Here is an 11,574-nt window from a genome sequence, read left to right as displayed (position 1 = left end):
GCTGAGAAGCAACAAAGCCCACATGGAAGAAGCACACCGGCCTGCGTGATCACGAGGTGCCAAAGAGATCACTTATCAGGCATCAAAGAACAAAATGTCATCTAATTGTGTGCTCGTCTCCCTGATACGATCGCTGAAGACAAATGCGTACATAAGCAAATGTGGCGAGGAAAGCTGATGGTGCCCGGCTATCAAAAGATAGAGCATCTGGGGTCTTAAAGGCTTGAAGGTAAACAAGCAACCATCCAGCTCAGAAGCAACAAAGTACACATGGAAGAAGCACACCAGCCTGTACGATCATGAGGCGTCGAAGGGATCAGGTATCAGGCATCATCAGCACAAAAAATCATATCATTGTGAATGAGGTGGGGACTGCGGAGTGGAGACCTAAAGCCCATTTGTAGGACACTGGACATCCCCTTACGGAAGTGTCTCGGGAAGGAGACGAGCCAGTCAGGGTGCGATGTAGCAACGATGAAACATACAACTTTCCTCTAGTTTCTAAGTGCTTCCTTCCCGCCCGACCCCCCCCTCCTACCCCCGCTAGTATCATGATCCCAATTCTACCTTACAAATCTGGCTAGACCAGAGGATGTACACTGGTACAGATAGGAACTGGAAATGCAGGGAATCCAGGGAGGATGATCCCTTCAGGACCAGGAGGGTGAATTGGAAAGGAGGAACCGATTACAAGGATCTACATATAACCTCCTCCCTGGGGGACGGACAACATAAAACTGGGTGAAAGGTGACTTCAGACAGTGCAAGATATGACAAAATAATTTATAAATTATCAAGTGTTCCTGAGGGAGAGGGGAGTGAGGAGGGAGGGGAAAATATGAGGAGTTGATGCCAGGGGCTAAGTGGAAAGCAATGTTTTGAGAATGATGAGGGCAATGAGTGTACAAATGTGCTTTACACAATTGATATATGTATGGATTGTGATAAGAGTTGTATGAGCCCCTAATAAAGTGATTAGAAACAAAACAAACAGTATCAACATTCTTGCTAAGAGAATGACACTTTGTGGAATTCCCTCACTCTGAGCTTGAACTGGGAATATTCAAGCCTTGATCTCAATCTTTGACTCATCAGTTTTTACCTGAGTGATTAAGACAAGTTGGGATCCTTTTCTTTTTGGAGCCCCGCAAAGTAGAGCTTCAGCTGGCCACAGAGACAAGCTACTGGTCAGGCCCACAAATCCTTTTCTGCTTTACTCCTGTCCTTATTCATGCCCCACCATTCACATTGTGGTCCTTGTGTATTTGCTGACAAAAGCTAATTTCGAGAGATTTGGCTCCTCTGTAATGAAAAGCAAATGATCCGTTAACATTACCTCTGAGTTTGTTTGAAACTTCTGAGGAAGAAAAACAACTATGATCTTGGGGAAAATTATTTTTTATTAGTTAATAAAAAATAATTTGTTTTTGTTGCCGGGAATATACACCCATCAAATAGTTTCTATGTATACAATTCAGTGACCTTGATTATATTCTTCCAGTTGTGCAACCAATCCCACCCTCTTTTTCTGATTACCCTTAAGTTTACAATCTGACCTTTTGAGTTGCTGCTGTCAATAGAATCCCATGTAGATCTATCTTAAAAGACTATAATGGTTACGGCAGACCTCCTTCACTGGTTAAAAGAAAATATTGCTTAATTTTAAGAAGAATTCAGGTGTTTTTGGCTTAAAAATTTAAAGATTACCTCAGGGTAATAGTTTTGGGAGTTCATCCAGACTCCATGGCTCCAGAAAGTCTGAATTCCATGGGGAAAATTAATTTTTAAGAAATAGTCCAAAGCCTATAATTATAAGTTTAAAATGTTACCAACCATTGACATTTGAAATAAGCTATTCTTTCTTTTTCATCTTTCACAGAGATCACTTTGACATTTTGCTTCTGGGAATTCTTTTTGGCAGCATATACTGAGCTGGAATAAATGGACGTTCTAAGCATTTGAAGTTTTGCCACTGATGTCTTCAAAAGAGATAAAAGTAAATAAAAAGGGAAGGGGAAAGCGTTTTAAGATCTTTAAAACATCATTGAAAGTTTGCTAGGCATGTGCTGTCAGAACCTAAAATGAAATAAAACATTTTCAAGAAGGGTTGACTTGGGGGTTTCCCTCATCATCTTTAGAGCGGCTGTTCAAGCTGAGGCCTACTCCATAAAGCTTCTTCCTGAGGACATGGGCTGACTAGCAGCGAATAAGGATTTAGAGCTCAGTGGGCTGCCCTCCGCGACGAGCCACTGGGTGTTGAGCCATGAACGCTAGGCTCATCTTACTAGTCTCCTCCTCAAACCCTCTTCAAATTTTATTCCTATTGATCAACAACAACAACAATCATTAGTGGAAACCAACCATAAAAATTTAAGAGATCAAGTGGTAGTTCGATGATATTACAGCAACGTGTAGTTGTATGAAAGGGTAGGGGGACGGGGGAACCCAACCTGTCAATCAGATCACAGCCAGATGTGGCCTCCTTGGGCGTGTGGTCTTTTTCTAAGCAGGGAGGAGGGGTGACTGGAAATGCCTCTATCCCTCTCCGCCCCTTTGACTTTCTGCTTGCTGGGACTCTGCCACTGACCCCGAGTCAGCGCTCTGTCATGTGCCCACCAACCTTGGAGCCACATGATTCTGCACCCCTGGGTCTTTGTGATTGCATGTGGCTATGTGAGTCTGAAGAGGGACTTAGGGACTCATATCAGACTTTTGGACTTGAGTTGGACTGGGCTGGAATGCCTTCTTCATATATAATCACTTCTTGATAGAAAGCTCTTGTTGCTCTAGATAACTCCATATAATTAGATGGGACTCCATACTGTGATATAGTGAGAGCAGGAAATCACAGAAAAAATATATTTCATGTGATGTCATTTATGTCTTAAAAATACATATGCATGGTGCATTTGTTGTTCCGTGATAGAATTCTTTCCTTCCATGAGGGAAACCCAGGTTTGATTCCCTGCAAAGGCACCTCAGACACAGCCACCATCCTTCTGTCAGTGGAGTCTTGCACATGTTACTATGATGCCAAATAGGTTTCAGCAGAGTTTCCACATGAAGAAAGAAAGGCTTGGTGATCTACTTCTGCAATCAGCAAACCCAAACCCTGTGGATCACAATAGTCAGATTCCAAAGAAATCACTTAAAGGGACAGCACAGGGCTCTGCAATGTTTCCGGCCATGATGCACGGGGTTTCATGAGTTTGAACCAACTTTACAGCAACTACGAACATCAATCTGTGTGAGTTAGAAACGTAAATGGAGTCATGTGCCCACACAACTGAAAATGGCAGTGCCTTCCCATCAATAAGGCAAGTGAAGGTTGCTACAGATGACGTTTGACTAAGCCCAGTATGGGTCTCAGCCACGGAGCAGCCTTCTGGAGCTTCTAAGGGACAGAGCAGAGTTCTCCTTACCATCTCAGTCCAACAGGTGTCCTTGGGTCTACTGTCCCAAGGTTCCTGGGATGAAGACAATGGCAAAGGAAATGAAGAGAGAGGAGTCAAGTTCTTGTTGATCTGGTCCTTCTCCAGAGTTTCAAAAGCCCCATCTTGAGGAGGGACCATTCCCTGGGACAGTCATTAGAAGGTGCCGCCTACCTTTGGATGTGCAGACTTCCCTCAGATTCCCAGCACCTTCCCCCAAGATTTTCTTGTTCTAATCTCTTCATTAGCACCTCCCCAGCCTACTACCTTAAGTCCTCTCTGCCTACACTCTGCAATATGGCGTAGTAAGATTTTTTAAAAATGTTAATGAGTGTGAAGGCTTACAGAGCAAAATGTAGTTTTATACACATCAAGAATTTATACATATTCTGATTAAACTCATTCACTTCAGTTTCCTTAATTCACCATTGCTCATCCCACTCTCTAGTGTTTTTGTTTTTTCTTTTTAACCCTTTCTTCCAAAGGTATCCATGGGACCCAATTATCTTTTAAAATGGAATCTCTTTTTCAGCTCTAGTAAGTGCTCTATAAAAACACATTTTTGGCTTTCTGATTTGAGGAGAAATGAGAAGAAAGGAACAATTTTGTAGGACTCTAGAACTCAGGGAAGGGCTGGAGTAGGAACTTCTCTATCTATCTAATCTACAAACCTCCTTAGATAGTTCTGGAAGGATTTGTGATATTTTATTGGGAAGAGAATACAGTGGGATGTATGTAGGGATCTTCGCTTTTTAGTCCATTGATTTCTGTATTGTTGCAAATTTTACAATGAGCATTAATTCATGTTTTACTTCTGTAAATAAGCACCCAAGTAAAAGTTGGCTGGAAGTCCATGTGTTGTTGAAGTTGACTTGATGGTAACTAACAGCAAGAACCATCATTTGTCTGTTAATTTGTTGTACTAGGGGGGTTTGTGTGTTGCTGCGATGCTGGAAGCTATGTCACTGGTTTTTCAAATGGTAGTATGGTCATCCAAAATATGTAAGTTTAAGCGAAGATTCCAGACTATGAACAGAATATGAAGAAAGAACTGGTTGCCTGCTTCAGAGGAAGTAGCCGCTGAAAACCGTATGCATAGTATGAAAACACTGTCAGCTACTGAAGGCCTAATGAATGGAGGCAGAACCTTGTTGGAGATGGTGCCCAAGGCTGGACCCACAGGTGAGAAGGCACTCCAAATATGACTGAGATGAAGCTGCTTTCTCAGAGGAGACTTGACCATTGTAACTTGAATGTACTCAAAATAACTCTAGGAAAACTTGAAGTAGTGAAAAATTAAATAGAACACATAAAAATCAATACCCTAGGTCTTAAGTGAGCTGAAATGGAATGGTATTGGCTATTTTGAATCAGAAAATTATATGGTTTACTGTTCCTGGAATGTTATAATCAAGAGGAATGGTGCTGCATTCCTTGTCCAAAAAGGATATTTTAAAATCTCTCTTGCAGTGCCATGCTGTCTGTGGTAGGATTCTATCGATCTGCCTTGAAGGAAATGCAATAAATACAATTATTATTCAAATTTATGCACCAACCACAAAAGCTAGTGATGCAGAAGTTGAAGAACTCTATCAATATCTTTAGTCAGCAATTGATCAAACGTGCCCTCAAGATACATAGATAATGATCGGCTAGTGGAATGCAGCAGTTGGAAACAAAAAGAAAGGAACAGTAGTTGGAAGAAAATAGAAATTAAGCTGGAAATCATGGAATTTTTCAAGACCAACAAGTGTTCATAGCAAATATCCCTTTCAACAACACATGAACTTCTTAAGATGGAATACAGAAATCAAATTGACAACATTTCTGGGAGGAGATGATTGAGAAGCTCAATATTAGCAGTTAAAACCAGACTAGGAGCTGACTGTAATAGACCATCAATTGCTCATATGTAAGTTCAGGTTGAAGCTAAAGAAAAGTAAAACGCCTCCTCCCTGGGTGATAGACAACAGAAGAGTGGGTGAAGGCAGATGTCGGACAGTGTGAGACATGACAAAATAATAATTTATAAATAATCAAGGGTTCGTGAGGGGGTGGTGGGGAGGGGGGAAATGAGGAGCTGATACCAAGGGCTCAAGTAGAAATCAAATGCTTTGAGAATGATAATGGCAAAAGATGTACAAATGTGCTTGACACAATGGATGTATGTATGGACTGTGATAAAAGTTGTGAGCCCCCAATAAAATGATTTTTTTAATAAGTAAAACAATCCACAGGAGTCAAAATATAACCTTTAGTCTGTGGTAATTATATAATTTCATGTCAACTTGAAGACATAAAACTGTTAGGGTGGAGTTTAGCCTGTTGTGTTAGTCTGGGTAGACTAGAGAAACAAATTCATAGATATGCATATGTATATAAGCAATAACTTTATATACAAGAGCAATTGAATATTGAGAAAACATCCCAGCACAGTCCAAATCAAGTCCGTAAGTCTGATATAAGCCCATATGTCTGATACAAATGTATAAAGCCCTCTTCAGACTCACGAAACACATGCAAAGACACTGAATGCAGGAATATTACAGGTCAGTGGGTGGGAAGTCTTGTGGATTCAGTGGCGGTATAAACATCTCAGTGCTGGCAGGGATCTCCACATGGCTTCTCCAGCTCAAGGCATTATCATAGTTCCATGTGGCTTGTCAGTAGAGCATCTCCCAGGGAGTGAGCAAAGAAAGAGAGTGTGTGTTTCCTGCTTCCAAGGAGGAAATATAGGAGTTCCCAGAATCCTCAGGAGAAGGTCATGCCCAACCAGAAGCCTTATTGGTTATCACCTGATTGACAGGCTACACTCCACCCTTTCACTCTCAATCCTCAAATTGACAAGCGATTATGTAACTACCACAGTTATGGTCCACATAGTTGAATGCCTTAGTATAGTCAGTAAAACACAAGTAAACATCTTTCTGGTATCCTCTGCTTTCAGCCATGATATCCCTCCGTTCCATGTCCTCTTCTGAATCCAACCTGAACCTCTGAAGCTTCCTGTCAATGCACTGTTGCAACTGTTGTTGGATGATCTTCAACAATATTTTGCTTACATGTGATATTAATGGTATTCTTCTATAATTTGCATATTCCATTGGGGTACCTTTCTTTGGAATGGGTACATGTGATAGGTGTTTTGTGCCAACATAGCACCCGTAAGATATGGGTGGAGTCTAACATGTCAATCAGGTCATAACTTGATGACCTTATTTGGAGGCATGACCAAGATAAATGGTTCTTTGAGGCCAGCCCTCCCTCCACCCCCCTTTCTCTGGTGGTTGGAACAGAGCGCTGCCTGATATAACTGCCCTGCCTCAACACATGTGCTGTGCTACCTGTGGGCCAAGTCAACCCATGGACTGTGTTGCTGAGTCGTGCTGTTCACCACACTAGCCCAGGGGTACATCAATTCTTCTGCCCTGTCTTGTCCACCGAATGTCACACTGGTCCATTACATTGATGACATTACGCTGATTGGACCCACTAAGGAAGATGTATCAAAGACTCTAGATTCATTTGGTACAACATGTGTGTGCAAGAGGGTGGCAAATCAATCCAACAAAGATTTAAGCACCCTTCACTTCAGTGAAATTTCTAGGGGTCCAGAGGTGTAGGGCATGTCGAGATATTTCTACTAAAATGGATAAGCTATTGCATCTTCCCTACCATCCACCAGTGACTACACAGGAGGCACAATGCCTAGTGGGACTCTTAAAATTTGGGAGGCAACCTTTTTCTCACTTAGGTGTGCTACTCCAACCTATTTATTAAGTGATGCAAAAGGATGCCAGTTTTGAGTGTGGCCCACAATAAGAAAAGGCTCTGCAACAGGTTTAGTCTGCCATGCAAGCTGATCTGCCATTAGGACTATATGATCCAGCTGCCTCAGTGGTGTTTGAGGTGTCAGTCACAGATAGAGAAGCAATGTGGTCTCTGGCAGATCCATATTGGTGAGTCAAAGCACAGACCCCTGGAGTTTTGGAGTAAAATTCTGCCATCCTCTGCAGACACCACTCCCATTTTGAAACACAGCTGTTGGCCTGTTATGGGCCTTAGTGGAGACTGAACACCTCACCATGGGTCACCAAGTCATCATGAGGCCTGAGCTGCCCCTCATGAACTGGGTGTTATCTGATCCACAGTCAGAAAGTTGGATGTGCACAGCAATACTCCATTGATGGAAGTGGTTAGAGCAGGCTCTGAAGGTACAAGTAAGCTGCATGAATAAGAGGCCCAATTGCCTACAATCTCCGCTCCTGCCACAGTACCTTCCTTCTTTCTTCTTCTTGCACCTATGGCCTCCTGGAAAGTTCCTTAAGTTGACTGAGGAACAGAAAATTGATGTATGTTTTTCTGATGGCTCTACATGTTATGCAGGCACCACTTGAAAGTGGACAGCAAGAGTACAGCCCCTTTCTTGGGATCTCCCTGAGGGACAGTGGTGATGGCAGAACTTTGAGGTCGTTCAGTTTGCCTGAAAGCAGTGGTCAAGTATGTGGCTATATGCTGATTTATTGGTTGTGGCTAATGTTTTGGCTGGATGGTCAGGGACTTGGAAGGTACATGACTGGAAAATATGTGACAAGGAGGTATGGAGATGAGGTATAGACCTCTCTGAATGGGCCAAGAAGTAAGGATAATCATGTCTCATGTGAATGCTCACCATAGGGTTACCTCTGAAGAGAAGTTTAACAATCAAGTGGATAAGATGACACCTAATGTGGAGACTAGTCCTCTTTCTTCTGCACTCCTGTCATTGCCAAAGGGGAATATGAAAAAAAAAACCAAAACAGCCTGGACTTCCACACACCAAGGCTGACTTGGCCACTGCCCCTGCTGAGGTCTCCATTTGCCAGCAGCAGAAGTCAACATTGAGTACAAGATATGGGGCCATTCTCTGGGACATCAACCAGCAACCTGGTGGCAGGTTGATTACATAGGATCAATCTGCCAATAGCATTTTGTTCTTACTGGAATAGACCCCTACTCTGGATATGGATTTGCCTTCACCGCATGCAATGCTTCTGCCAAAACTACCATTTGAGGACTTACAGAATGCCTTTTCCACCAGCATGGCATCTCACACAGCACTGCTTCAGATCAAGGAACTCACTTCATAGCAAATGCAGTGTGGCAGTGGGGCCATGCCCATGGACTCCACTGCTTAGACCATGTTCCTCATTATCCTGAAGTACCTGGCTCGATAGAATGAGGGAATGGCCTTCTAAAGACAGAATTACAGCACCAGGTAGGTGGCAACACTTTGCAGGTCTGGTTCAATGTTCTCCAGGAGGTGATATATGTTCTAAAGCAATGGCCAATATATGGTGCTGTGTCCCCAATATCCAGGATTCATGAGTCCAGGAATCACGAGGTGGAAGCCAGAGTGGCACCACTATTACTCCCAGTGTTCCACTTGCAGCATTTTTGCTTCCTGTCCCAGCAACCCTGTGTTCCTCAGGCCTGGAGGTCCTGGTCTCAAAGAAAGGAACTCTCCCACCTGGAAACAGCACTGATTCCACTGACCTGGCAGCAAGAATGTCCCCTGGTCATTTTGGGTTCCTCATGCCTTTGTACCAAAAGGTAAAGAAGGGTATTACTGTATTGAGTGGCATGATTGATCCTAATTACCAATTGATCTTAATTACCAAAGAGAAATTGAATTGGTACTATATAATGGAGGCAAAGAAGAATATGCCTGGAATCCAGGAGATTCCTTAGGTCGTCTGCTAGTACTACCATGCTCTGTGATTGAAGTAAGTGGTAAACTACAGCAACCCATTCCTGAAATGAATGCTAATGATCCAGACTCGTCAGGAATGAAGGTCTCTGTCATCCCATCAGGCAAAGAACCATGACCATCTGAGTTGCTGCCTAAGGGCAAAAGGAATACAGAATGTCTAATGGAGGAATGTAGTTCTATGTATCAGTTATGACTGCGTGATTAATTGCAAAGGTGATGTTTGTGACTGTCAGTATTTCTTCTTTACATGTCCTTTTTGAATATCTTTCTCTTGTTCATGGATAATATACAGATACAAATAGGGTCAGTGTGTTTTATCTGTATATTAGCTGTATACTATGCTTTGTTAAGTGCAAGTATGATTTCATTAATGTCTGAAGATTATCTAGCTCAACTCTATTGATCTGATGAGGCAGAGTTCACATGCCTCCAGATGAGGGTTAGCGTGGGTCCACCTGGTGATAGATCCATGAGCATGTGGCTGTGACCTCAGGCAGACCAAAGTCTACATGCCCTGGAGTGGGGGTGGGTGGGATGGCTAGGGGTGTCACCAGCTACTGAGTAGGTGAGGCTGACCACACTCTGGTCACCAAGGGGGTGGGGGACCAAGGGAGGATCCCATCTTTCTCATCTCGTCACTGTTGTGCCACTCTGTTTCAATCCACTACATGCAAAAGTTCAAGATGCCTGCACTATGTAAGGCCAGTCAACAATTTGCCCATCTTTTGTCACTTCCACTCAGCTTCTTCTCCTAGTTCATATTCAATCCATCTCTCCATCCTTGCCACTGAAGCTCAGAGTTCTAAGATTACCATGTGCGTCTGCTTCATCTGGTCTCTGTTGTAGAGCTGTGGTTCTCAACCTTTCTCATGCCGGGACCCTTTAATACAGTTCCTCATGTTGTGGTGACCTCCCCCCCAACCATAAAATTATTTTTGTTGCTACTTCATAAATGAAATTTTGCCACTGTTAATGAATCTGGCTACCCCTGTGAAAGGGTCGTTCGACCCCCACAGGGGTTGCAATCCACAGGTTGGGAACCACCGCTGTAGCGGTCTAAGGAGTGGGTATGCCTAGTTATTCATTACTTTCCATTCCAGTTTTGCACGGGCTTTGTAAAGCCCCCCTTGACTATTAACATGCCACTGGAAGAGCTCACTTTTATCTGTAGAGATTACATAATGGTGCATCCACTCAGTGAGACAGAATTTTTACTTTGTAGCCATTCAAAGGAATAAAGTATACACCTCTCAGAATAGTGCACACAATATACAATCATTCGTTAAAAGCAAGTGGTTGGTGAACAAGTAAATGTGGTGAAGAAAGCTGATGGTGCCCGGCTATCAAAAGAGATAGTGACTGGGGTCTTAAAGGCTTGAAGATAAACAAGCGGCCATCTAGCTCAGAAGCAACAAAGCCCACATGGAAGAACACACCAGCCTGGGTGATCGAGTGGTCCCAAAGGGATGTTTTATCAGGCATCAAAGAACAAAAAATCATCATATCATTGGTTGCACACCTCCATGATAAGATCGCTGGAGACAAATGGGTGCATAAGCAAATGTGGTGAAGAAAGCGGATGGTGCTCGGCTATCAAAAGAGATAGTGTCTGGGGTCCTAAAGGCTTGAAGGTGAACAAGCAGCCATCTAGCTCAGAAGCAAAAAAGCCCACATGGAAGAAGCACACAAGCCAGCGCGATCACGAGGTGCCCAAGGGACCAGGTATAAGGCATCATGCAAAAAAAAAAAAAAAGAATATATGTATGTGTATATATATATATATATATATACACCATATTGAATGAAGGGGGAAGTGCAGAGTGGAGACCCAAGGCCCAAGTGTCGGCCAATGGAGATCCCCTCATAGAGGGGTTTAGGAGAGGAGATGAGTCAGTCAGGGTGCGAGTTAGTACCGATGAAGAACACAGCTTTCCCCCAGATCCTGGATGCTTCCTCCCCCCAACTACCATCATCCGAATTCTACCTTGCAGGGCTGGATAGGGCAGAGGTTGTACACTGGTACATATGAGGGCTGGAGGCACAGGGAATCCAGGGTGGATGATACCTTCAGGACCAGGGGTGTGAGGGGTGATGCTGGGGGAGTGGAGGGTGAGTGGGTTGTAAAGGGGGAACTGATTACAGGGATCCACTTGTGACCTCTTCCCTGGGAGAGGGACGGCAGAGAAGGGGAGGAAGGGAGACTCCGGATAGGGCAAGATATGACAAAATAACGATGTATAAATTACCAAGGGCACATGAGGGAGGGGGGAGCGGGGAGGGAGGGGAAAAAAAAGAGGACCTGATGCAAAGGGCTTAAGTGGAGAGCAAATGCTTTGAGAATGATTGGGGCAGGGAATGTATGGATGTGCTTTATACAACTGATGTATGTAT

The sequence above is a fragment of the Tenrec ecaudatus genome, chromosome 15, assembly GCF_050624435.1.
Source record: "Tenrec ecaudatus isolate mTenEca1 chromosome 15, mTenEca1.hap1, whole genome shotgun sequence".
NCBI lineage: Eukaryota > Metazoa > Chordata > Mammalia > Afrosoricida > Tenrecidae > Tenrec > Tenrec ecaudatus.
This window is presented reverse-complemented; position numbering follows the sequence as displayed.